This window comes from Ceratosolen solmsi, unplaced genomic scaffold, assembly GCF_000503995.2.
Source record: "Ceratosolen solmsi marchali unplaced genomic scaffold, CerSol_1.0 scaffold61, whole genome shotgun sequence".
Lineage (NCBI taxonomy): Eukaryota > Metazoa > Arthropoda > Insecta > Hymenoptera > Agaonidae > Ceratosolen > Ceratosolen solmsi.
Window position 1 is genome coordinate 2,533,358 of NW_011948435.1, and position 12,260 is coordinate 2,545,617.

Below are 12,260 nucleotides of genomic sequence, written 5' to 3' on the forward strand. Positions count from 1 at the left end.
AGATGGATTTATTTTACTTTTCATTTTCAAGTAAAATATATTCAATGCCATTAATATACAATAAAATTATATTTTTATTAAAACTTCGTTATCAATTCTCCATTAAACTTTCAATGACCCGGTAAACACTTAACTTTTTGATGTGATAATATTATAAATGACTAAACTCGTTTTATGAATTGAATAATAATTAAAAATACCATCGTTAATTATATATTTAAATATATATATTTGATAAGTTAGATTATCTGTTTTTGTGAAAATAATAAAAGAATTAATGATTAAAAATTATTAGTTAACGGGAAAAAATCAATTTTTTTCTTGCTTAAATAAAATGTTTAGTAATTATTACAAAATATTATTATTCAGTGCATTAATAAATACAAATTATATTCTAAATATCGAAAGCATCGGCCTATGGCATATGCTTAATCTTATTAATCTAATTAATCGTACTCCTTAATATATGAATGTTAATAATAATAAATTAATAATAAAAATGATAGTGATTAATATCGAAAAATAAATAATGTGAGTCAGTGCTTTTCAATATGACTTTTCAATAACATATGAAATACTTTTTATAGTGTAAAACATTGTGAACTTCTTGAATATGTTTGATTCGGTATTGATGGATCTTTTTTTGCAAAGCTTTATTTAGTTTTCAGTATTTTAAGATCACTGAAACTTTGTGTTTATTAGACGACCTAATTGTAATTATAACATGAAAGCAAGTTTTGCCCTCTAAAAATATAGATTTTACCATTATAAATTCATGTCTTAAGAAAATAAAAACAAATTATATTAAATTGAAAGAATGTTTCATTACTTGCATCCGTCACATACACAATGATTAACTGAAAATGTATTCTGTTGTAATTGTATTTATTTTATTGGATATTTACATGGAAAAAAGCTAACCAGAAAAACATAATATACGAGTATAATAAAAATCTAACTCATTATGGAAATTTCTATTTTATAATAGATTTATCTTTACGAAAAGACAAAGCATATATACAAATTCGATAATTACGTGATTTTTTTTTTCCTTAAAAATGTTACAATAAAAGAGTTGCCAGTTATCATAATTTTATTAAATATAAGTAGAAAATGAAAAGTTTGCACATAACTGGGTTTTACGAAAGTTCGAGTATTAAGCTGTAATTTATAAGATATTTGAAAGTGTAAATCACTTGTTTTACTTTTTATATTAATTTATATACTTCATCATTTAGATTTCTAAGAAATATAAATTAAAAAACGTATATATAATAATAACAAGTAAGTTATATTAAAAAGTTATAAGAAAAAAAAAAAAAAAAAAAAAAAAAACGTGACAATTTAATATTATATTAAGGAAGAATATAAACGATATTTCTCGTGGCCGTTCTTTGCATGAATGTGTCGTCGTAACGACAAACTATCTCTCTCTCTCTCTCTTTCTCTCTCTGGTTGGTACTCGTAAAGACTCTGCACTAAACCTAATGAAAATTACCATTCGAGGTGTAGATTATGAACTCGGACAGTTTCAAAATTTTTTCGAAACCCGCATTGTCTTCTTAAAAGATTTTACTCGGTATATTTGAAATAGAACGATAATTAGTTTTATAATGGGAAACTTCTTTTAAATAAAGTTAGTAAAGTCAAATGACATTGCGAAAGGCTGTCGAGCGCACTTCAACTCGACTGCCACACGTATCTCAGCACTTGGATATTGGAGTTCCCGTTCCCCAGATACCGGATAACTTACCTTAAAATAACACGTTAACATAATAAACTTTATTAAGATATACTATTTAATACAATTATATGATAAAGTTCTTTAATAATTGTAAAAGACCGCGGTAAAAGTTAAAAGAAAAAAATTAATTAATTAGCGGTATTGTTATTGAGTTTAATCGTTGAAATAACGGTATGTGGCAGTAAAATATATAAGTATGCATGCTGTATCGCAATTTTTAAAATCATAATATGTTTCCAAAAAAAATTTGAATGAATTTGAAAAAATTATTCGTTCGATTTATTGAATTAAACGCCCAGTGTAAATAAAAGTTATTAAAACCAACAGAAGGTATTAACATTTAAAAAATGTAAAGCTTTTGTCAAAATAGGAAAATCGAAGTTACGACTATAAAATCTCTTTGAAGTGAACTTGCATTCATAGAGCTGCAATACGTCGAAAACCAAAGTTCAAGATAGAATTTTATTGCCGAATTAGTTATTTGGTCATACTTACTACTCCTACTACTACATTGCTACAGTGCTAATTAATTACATTAAAATGTCTAATGAAAATATAGCTAATAAGGAATTTTAATGACTAATAATAGAATTACAATTAAAATGAACAGTCGATTAGGAATATAAAGCATTATTATGAGGGCAAATAATGATACTAAAATTCAATTAGATGTACTGTAATGCAAGAAATTCTTGAGCAACAAAGCGGCACTCGATACGATTAAAAAACATTTTTTGCTAAAATAATGACTAGAGTCGTACTGTTAAAATTTTGATTCGTAGATTTAGTAAAAAATTCTTAGTCATATAGGCCGGGCGTTAGCTCGGAAAGAAAAAAATGTACGAGTCCTCGAATTCGTGCCCAATATCTATTCGATAATAGAACAATATGCCATCGCAGCAATACTTAGGCACTGCAGTGGGTAAAGATGACCGATGATGAAAATACGTGAGTGTTACAAAAAAAAAAAAAAAAAAAAAAGAAAAAGAAGAAGAAAAAAGAAAAAGAAGATTTAAAACATTATGGGCGATTTTATAAAACACAGTCTTTTGATATTAATGCTAGGATAATCATCAATCACTATTCATCTATTCATTGAAAATATAAAGATTATCGTCCTAATCATAGTTGTCGACACGTTGCCTGCAGACGTTTATCGAGATCTCGCAACTTCCTTTTCCATTCGCATAAAAAGTGTAGTTTCAAGTTTTCATGCAAAAAGGACCGTAATAAAGCAATGAATTTCCCTCTCATCGATAGCTTCGTAAGGATCGTCGTCACTATCTTGCGGGGTGATCGAGCTTTTTGACGACAGTCTGTCCTTATCGCAGAGCGTTATTTTCCAGAGGCTGGCCGGCATTATCACTTTGAAATAAACAAGTACTTTTGCAATAACATGCCATCTCCGTTCAACCCGAGCGAAAGAAAGTCCTCTTTCAACAGATTATTCTGTGAATTTTGTGAAGAAAAAAAAAACAACAACTTGAATATATTGGAAACCTAATGATTCGCTTTATACGTTGATAAATACATATTAAAAATTACGTATCATTACTATCATTACTAAGAGGTGTTTCCTTAACAAAAATATTATAATGCGTATTATATTTGTACCGTAGAAATAAAATAAAGCATTCGACGGGTTATGAATGATAATTACCATAATAATCTAAAATTATAAATAATAATTCGATATTATGTGCGGCTGCAAAATTTCAACTGAGAAAATTCGCAAAATATAATGGAAATAGCGGCAAAAGTGAAGAGCCAAAGAATTGCAAAGGCCGTCCTAGCACAGACGAAAGTAATGAGTAGACCAACAGTGCCGGAGAAAGATACTTCATATTTAAAACCAGACCTGTTACGGACGTAAAAAGCAAAAGAGACTATTCTCAAAACAAAAACAAAAACAAAAACAAAAAATCAAAAAAAAAAAAAAAAAAAAAAACAGCACTTTATTATTACTAATTATTATGGTATAGCATATTGTAAATATTTTATATAAAATTAAAAATTATCGCTTTTATTTGTAATTTCAGAATGCATCATAATACGTGAGGAGCAGTTAATTAAGTATGAAAATCATTAAAGAATGTGATTGTTATTAGTATGAAAATATCTTCTATAGGGAATACAGAATAACATTTATAAAAGTATTCTAATTAGAATGTTTTTTATTTTATTATTTTTTTTTCTAATTTGTTACAGGCAATAAATGAAAATGAAATTTTCTTTAATCTTATCTTCCGAATCTTTTGTACCAATGAAATAAAATAATTGAAAAAAATTCATAAACATTATTATTAAATTGGATGATTTAATTTATTTTATGTGATAATTCATTACTGTATTGTATAATACTACTACTACTACTACTACTACTACTAATAATAATAATAATAATAATAATAATAATAATAATAATAATAATAATAATAATAATGTAATTTAATATATATTAATGTGAAAAGATTATCTATTTGTTCGCGATAAAAATAGAATTATTAACAATCTAATAGACAACCGATCGACTTATATTATGAATAGAAATGGAATGTAAAAATAGATTTTTTTTTATTTATAGCTAATTATTTATAAATTTATATAAAAATGAAATTTGATAAAATGAAGAAATATACATTATGCTTTGCTGGCAAAAACAAATTAAATTATAAATTAACAAGAATAATTGTATATACTGAAATAGTATCTACATCCTAGAGAATCACATATATTAAGCTTATCAATAAACGAAATTCCAATTATGGAAAAAATATTTGTTCTATTTACGTGATTTCCAAGAACTAAGTACATAATAATACTTATATATATATATATATATATATATATATATATATTTTAAAATAAAATATTACAGTATTGTAACAGCCTACATAATATAAAAAAAAAATGATACTTATTTGTAAAAGATTTTTAAGATAAGAATGATATAGTTCCACTTCAAAATTTAGATACAGTTTATATTTTAAATAATATTATAATGTTGTATGTACATTACATAAATAAGCAAACGGATATCCAGAGAGAGAGAGAGAGAGAGAGAGAGAGAGAGAGAGAGAGAAAGAGAGAGAGAACGACCACAAGTCAATAATGAAAAATGAATGATGAAACTAAAGGGCATATAACCGTATTTAAAGCTCATTAAGCTTGTATTTTTTTTATAAATATTTTTAATAGAAATTGTAAAATAATTTTTGAAAATTCTCGAATAATTTAAAAGCAATATAGATTAAACATTAAATACTACTATAGTCAAGCTACCACTGTACCAAAAAAAAAAAAAAAACTTGTAGTTTAAACTATTTATTATTTAATGTGTAGATAAAAAGTTTTATAACAAACAAAGTATAATAAAAAATAAAAATAAATAAATAAAGGATTATTATTGTAGATTTAATTGGACTGTAAAATGTGAGCATAGAAGGAAAATAAATTTTAAATTTCACTTCAGCATAGAGTAATTATTTAATACTCACCTAATGAGTAACTCATAAACTAGATATTAAATAATCTATAATTATAAGTTAAATGTAACCATATAACTATAATAATAAATATAGTTTCATAAATATTATGTAGATGAAATTTTGTTTTAATTCAAAAGATAGATTTATGTCAATATATAAGTGGTAATTAAACTACATAATATTTAATTTTATGATATTAAATAGCAATATTATCGTAATTATACAATTCGAGTCAATTATCCTATTGTTATACTTTAAGGAACAGATCACAATGAAATAATGTAAAAGCAAAAATATTAAAATTATTATAATCATGTTTTACTTTATTAGGGAAAAAGAAAATGGTTACAAATCATAAATAATACATATTAAAACGCTATAAGTGAGACAAAAGATATTCGTAAGCTAAAAGAGCGTTTACATCAATATATAATCATTTTAGTATATATTTTTGATATTTTTACTATTGGATTATATAGGATGTTTTTACAATTTAAATTATTGTTTTCAGAATTTAATAATTGAAACTTGGATAAATTCATTAAAATTTATAAATTTATTTAATTGTAATTGTATATTTATTCAATTAATCGATAGAAACTATTTTTAAAATAATTGAATAATTGTTTGTTTTATCAATATAGTTTATCATTAAGATGGCAGTTTGAAGGAAATAAATTAAATTAAACTCTATATTACGTAAGTCTATGCATATATAATAATAAAATACGATTTGTTAATATTCAAAAAATTAATACTTAATTTACACAATATTGTTAATTAAAATATCAAGATTAAAAATTTAGCATAGAAATATGTGAATATAGGAATTAACTTGGACAATATTTAAATAAATAAAATTTTTTACAGAGAATTATGAAGTTTTGAGTATTTCAATATATGATCTTCAAAATTTTAATTTTCAATTACATACTTATGGCTTAGTAAAAATTCCTAAATTTCATTAGATTATTATTTTTGATTATGAAAATTTGTTCATTCTAAAACATTACAGCTAAACTGTATTGTAACGTCACTGTTTTCAATAAAAATCTTATTGTTATCTTTATTGGCAATTAAACTACTATAAAATGTCACTCGTAAATAAATGATGAAAAAATTAAGAATAATAATGTGTTAAAACACATTCTTCTCCATATCAATGTACTCTCCTTTAAGATTGATACAGTTGTTCCATCGTTCATGAAGATTTTGAAAACAGTTCTTAAAATCTTGCATGGTCAAAGCCTGTAGGTTCGCCACTGTACTTTTCCTTATGGTGCTCACGTCGTAAAAGGATTTTCCCTTCAAGAATAACTTAATTTTTGGAAAGAGAAAAAAATTGCTCGGTGCCAGATCGGGCGAATAGGATGGGTGTGGTAATGTAGGGATTTTCTTTTCAGCCAGAAACTCGCGAATGCTAAGTGCATTGCGACCGAATGCATCGTCGTAATGCAAAAACCAAGTTCTCGATCTAAAAAGCTGAGGACGCTTATTGCGTATCTTTTCCCTCAATCTTATCAATATGTCCTTATAGTACGCCGAATCGACTACTTGATGCTGTGGCACAAATTCTTGATGAATAAGTCCCTGTGAGTCGAAAAATATGACCAGTAGCATCTTTGTATTATATCTCACGTGTCTAAGATTTTTCGCCCAGGGTTCGTTCAGGGTCTTCCATGTATGTTCGCGCATTGATTTCCCTTCCGAATTACAACTATAAATCCACATCTCGTCCCCTGTAATAATAGAGTCAAGAAAGAGCGGATCGACGTCTGATCTGTGCTTTAGCTCCATGCAAATTTCGTAGCGTCTGGACCTTTGATCGTCGCTCAAAAATTTTGGTACGAACATCCCTGTTACTCGCCTCATGCCGAGATTTATCGTAATAATTGACTTGCATGACTCTTGCGGTATATTGATCTCGTCAGCGATTTCTTGTATCGTAATTCGGTTGTCGTCGTGAATTTTCTGACGAATTTTTTCAAGATTCGCGTCGCTATAACAGGCCGAATACTTATTCGACCACAGATCGCCTTTGAACAAATCGTGATCTTTCTTGAAGCAATGCACCCACTCACATACAATATGGCGACTTAAGCTTGCTTTACCATAAGCTTTCCGAAGCATCTCATGGATCTCCGATTCTGTCTTATCATTTTTTACACAAAACTTAATGCACACCCGCTGGTCTTTCCGATCCATTATTTTCTATTGAACGAATAATCTTATGTGCGGGATTCAGAAGGTACAATGCGACTGATTTTACGAGATGAATATTCATGAAACGATGGAGGCTATAAAATCCATGATGTAATCGATAATATCTACTCCCACCATGTTTTCAAAACAAAGGTTATCGTTTATCACCCGTGACTCGATGGCTCGGCAATATCTCTATTTAAAACAATATATTGATATATAATTAGCCGCTGAACATATATTGTGGGTATCAATTGGCAAATAGCTCTAATCCAATTGACCTAACTTTATTTATTATTCATTACTATACTAATACTATTTTTATACGATCGCTAATAATTACAAGCAATATTACGATTTCAAACTCCCTCGCGTCATTTCACCTCAATGATTATTTTAAATGCACTTAAATTACCATATTTTTTATGTGTATTCAATTTCATAGTTTTTTGTAGTTTTTTTTTTCGATTTTACAATCAATGCACGTGTCTCGGTCAATGTAGTCAAAGTCTTGCAATCAATTCATGCATAATGCTTTATTGTACCAGAGTTATCGTAAATAATTGTAAAATCAAAAGATATTCGAGAAGTTCGTAGAATAATGAGAAGAAGTAATGTCATACTTGAATATAAAATATAATATTTTAATATAAAATTTCAAATATCTAATTTTGAAAGAGTAAACACAATTCAGTTAAATATCTTAAATCAATGAATACAACGAAGGTCGTCAATGATGAATTATGCAAATTATTTACTTCCTATGCAGTAAAAAGGGAGAATAATGAATAATTAAAGCCTCTCCCACCGTGAGCCGAAACTACCAAAACAAAGTAATTATAATTTTTGTAAAAGAATTATATCGCGTAAGCCCATACTAATTACTTGTACGATATACGAAGACTTACGAGCACGATTATAACGACGAATTATAACAAAAAACATGCGAAAGAGTATAAAAGAGTTCATTATATTTTTGTGTGTACATTTCTATATTCAGAAAGTTGTGCAAAATAGAAAATAAAAAGTTATAAATTATGAATAAAGTAGGTGAAACATATTATGTTAGCAATATGTAGTAAGTCGCGATTGAACGTAATGAAAATTTTAATATTACGTACATTTGTTTTTAATTTGTTTTTTTTTTCTTCCTAATTAAATTCCGCAAATTGAATACAAATTTTATCAGTTTAATAAATAAAAATTCTCTGAATTGATTATTTAAAATTGGAATATATATATATATATATATACGGTTAGGAATTGCGTGAATAAAAAACTTTAAAAAACATTGTCCGACTAGTTGAAATCATTTGTCATTTCAATAGCCATGATGATAGATGTTATTAGTAAACTTATTAACAAATTTATTCATTGCTCAATAAGGAAAATTAGAATTACGTATTATTATTTTTGTCAAATTAATTATCGATAATCTGTGTGCTGATCTTTCAAAGTCACTACTTCTTTCTATGTTGGTGAAAATAATCGAAATTATATAACTTGCTTTTCCCTATACTAATAGAGTAATGAAGTACATTACGAATATCGATCAAGTACATTCGTAACTGTTCTCATTTCCTTTCCAAAATTCCATTTGATCATGCGGATACGCTGCACAAATACTCAGCCAAACAGTAGAGCACAGCCTGGGCGTGTATAATTGTTGTATGATTGTAATTCTGATTCGCATGATTCGTTGAGAGTATCAATCTACGTATGCCAGAGGCCCCACTAACTTTAAGATAAATCAAGGCTCCATTGATAGATAAGCGTCCCTGAATAGAAATAATATCCAACAGTTTATATTTGACTGTTACCAATCACTTTAAGCTATGAATTATACATTTGAAAATTTATAAATTTTAGAAAATCTTAGAACCAACAACATGTATTGTAAAAAAATTAAAAAATTCATTTTCAACTACAATAATCAATTTATAATTAATTTTAATTATTTATCCCTTTAATTTAATAAGAAAACGAAACTTTTAAAGTAAGATTATACAAATTTTAATGATAATAGGCGAACTACTTTTTTTAAGTATTATTTATTCGACAAATTCAAATTCCGTTTCAATTATGATTTTAATTATACACGCTGTATAAGCAATGTAAATTATTATTGCGAAAATCCATATTTATTTTTAAAATGTAAATTTTCATTAATTTTTCTTTGAAAAATAGAATTAGCAGTATATTTAGGTTTGTAACTATTAAGATAATATCCACTCTAAGAATTATTATTATTATATTTCTTTTGTATCATCGTTCTCAAGTAATAATTTGATTCTACAATGTAACCAGGAATTCTTATAAAAGCAATTTAAAATTTTTTTGTTTTTTCTTTTTTTTTTTGCATATTATAATCTAAAGTGTCATCTAAATTAATAGAATAATTATTGTCATGATATATCCATATACGTATAATCATTACATCGTGAGAGAAAAAGTTATTTAAGAATTCGAAAATAAAATATTCAAAGAAAATGAAAAGGGAAGAGATATATTTCATCGAAATGAGAATGTAAAGTAAAATTAATTTGAAAATTAGTCAAACTATTAGATATTTGGCAAGTGTAAGTAAATAAAAATTATATCTTACAATGTAGTTTTATATTTATGCGAAAATTGTATAAAGTCCAGGTGATACTAAATACATAGACACATAGCAGATCTTAAGACTAAAATAATTTATACGTCTTTAATAAGAAATTTCGACGGATCAATGTATTATTAATTATATGCATATAAAATAGTTAAAATTAAAATTAATTAATATCTCGCTTGATTATATTTGTTGAATTTTAATTATATAATTTTATATGTGAAAGCACGTTATTCATAATTTTAGCAACTTTCATAAGATGGAGATGCTATAAAGAAATGAAATATACTAATCAGAATAGTGAGGTTGCATGTTAATAAGTAGCTGCATTTTATTATGAAAATGTATTGAAAAATTATGAAAATTAAAATAAAAAACATCTTTTAAATTATATAATATTCTTAGAGTTGGTATGTTTAATTAACGAACTTAATTACCTGGACATTTCGGAGATTATGATATGCGATACGTAAAGAATTGATAATAAACAGGAAATACATATAGCGAATAAAATGTAAAGAAAAAATTAAAAAAAAAAAATTAACTCTGTACATAATTCACTATAAATCAAGTAATATACTAATATATATATATACATATATATATATATATATATATATATATATATATATATATAAATTGATTTAAGTTGAAAATCAAGTTTAAATTGATAAGCTAATAGAAAAATTACCATTTCGTTGAAAAATTCAATAAAATCTATCCGCATATAAACGAAAGAATTCAAAATGAAAATTAATAAATCGCATTTGCCAAAATAAAAGAATCATCATTTTAATTTATTTACCAATAGACGGTGGCTTCTTTATTAAAATTGCAATTAATTTGTTTCATACGCCAGTAAACCAAGAGCTTATACTTACTTTGAGTACACAATTATTTGGAACATAATTTTTTTCCCTTTAGTAAAGTAAATCGAATATGATTACCTTTGTATAACTTGTAAATAAAATTATCTTTATGCGAGATAAGTGTGTGAGAGTAAGGGAGAGCGAGTTAGTAAGAATTTACATTGAAAAAAAATACTCCGAAGTATGTTTCTATAGCGAGAATGACTATGGATTCGAACCCGAAAGAAAAGTTGAAATAATTCCTACGCTATACAGGCTACTGACGTAATATTATACGACTACGATGAATTCAAGTTTGCATATTAAGAGAGAGAGAGAGAGAGAGAGAGTAAAATGCTAATCCAATGTAATTTTCGGAAAAGGTCGACTAAATAAAAGTTGCACACTAATGGAATAGCAAAACAGTCATTTAATAATCGATTACCATCAAACATCTCCATACTAAATCCCTTATTAAATATAATGTACATTTTTACGAGTATTTATATATGTGGACTATTCAACCAACAAATTTTGTAAATAATCCTATCAAGGACACAAAACATACAAAATTTGTCAGTAGTTATGTTTTTTTTTCTTTTTACAAAAAAAAAAAAAAAAAAAGAAATAGAAAATCTTAAATTAACAAAATACAGGCCAGATTGACGGATAAGCAAATAATTGCATTATATTTCGACGAACAATGTGCCTTTCATTTTAACAATTTTTTCATTTCATTATAACAAAATAACAGATATTTTTTGTTTTACCAGCTGAAAAAAGAACATTGTTGACAAAAATTATTCAAGATAAAATACTGTCCCGGAAGTAACGGCTGTGAAAAATCTGAGTACCTATGAAACTTGCGCGATGTTAAGCCAAATAGAATAAGAAGAGAAGGGATGATTGAGTTACTGGAGGGTGCAGATTTATTGAAGCTCTTGTTATCTACGAGAGTGAATGACGAGCAAATGGTAATTAAGATAGAAATGTTAATTTCTGCCGATTCTGTCCTCTTTTCAATTAGATCATTCGACCCAGGCAATTCTTACGCAAATGTAAAACCAACTGAATTCTTTTACTTTTGTGTAAATAAGGAAACAAGTTTAAATATATGATTCACTGTTTCATATGAAATTGTAATATTAATGGTATCATGTTTAAAGATATAACTTTACATCAAAGAGCAAGTAGTACAGGCTTTTATGAACTGTGATTAATGTAAGTAAACTTAAATATGCCGACATCAGGCGATAGAAAAATATAAGAATATTTTCATTTTATAAAATACTATTCACTCTTAATTTTATATTAGTAATTATTTTATATTAGTAATGATAATTACTTAATTATCATCGGTTTATAAAGAT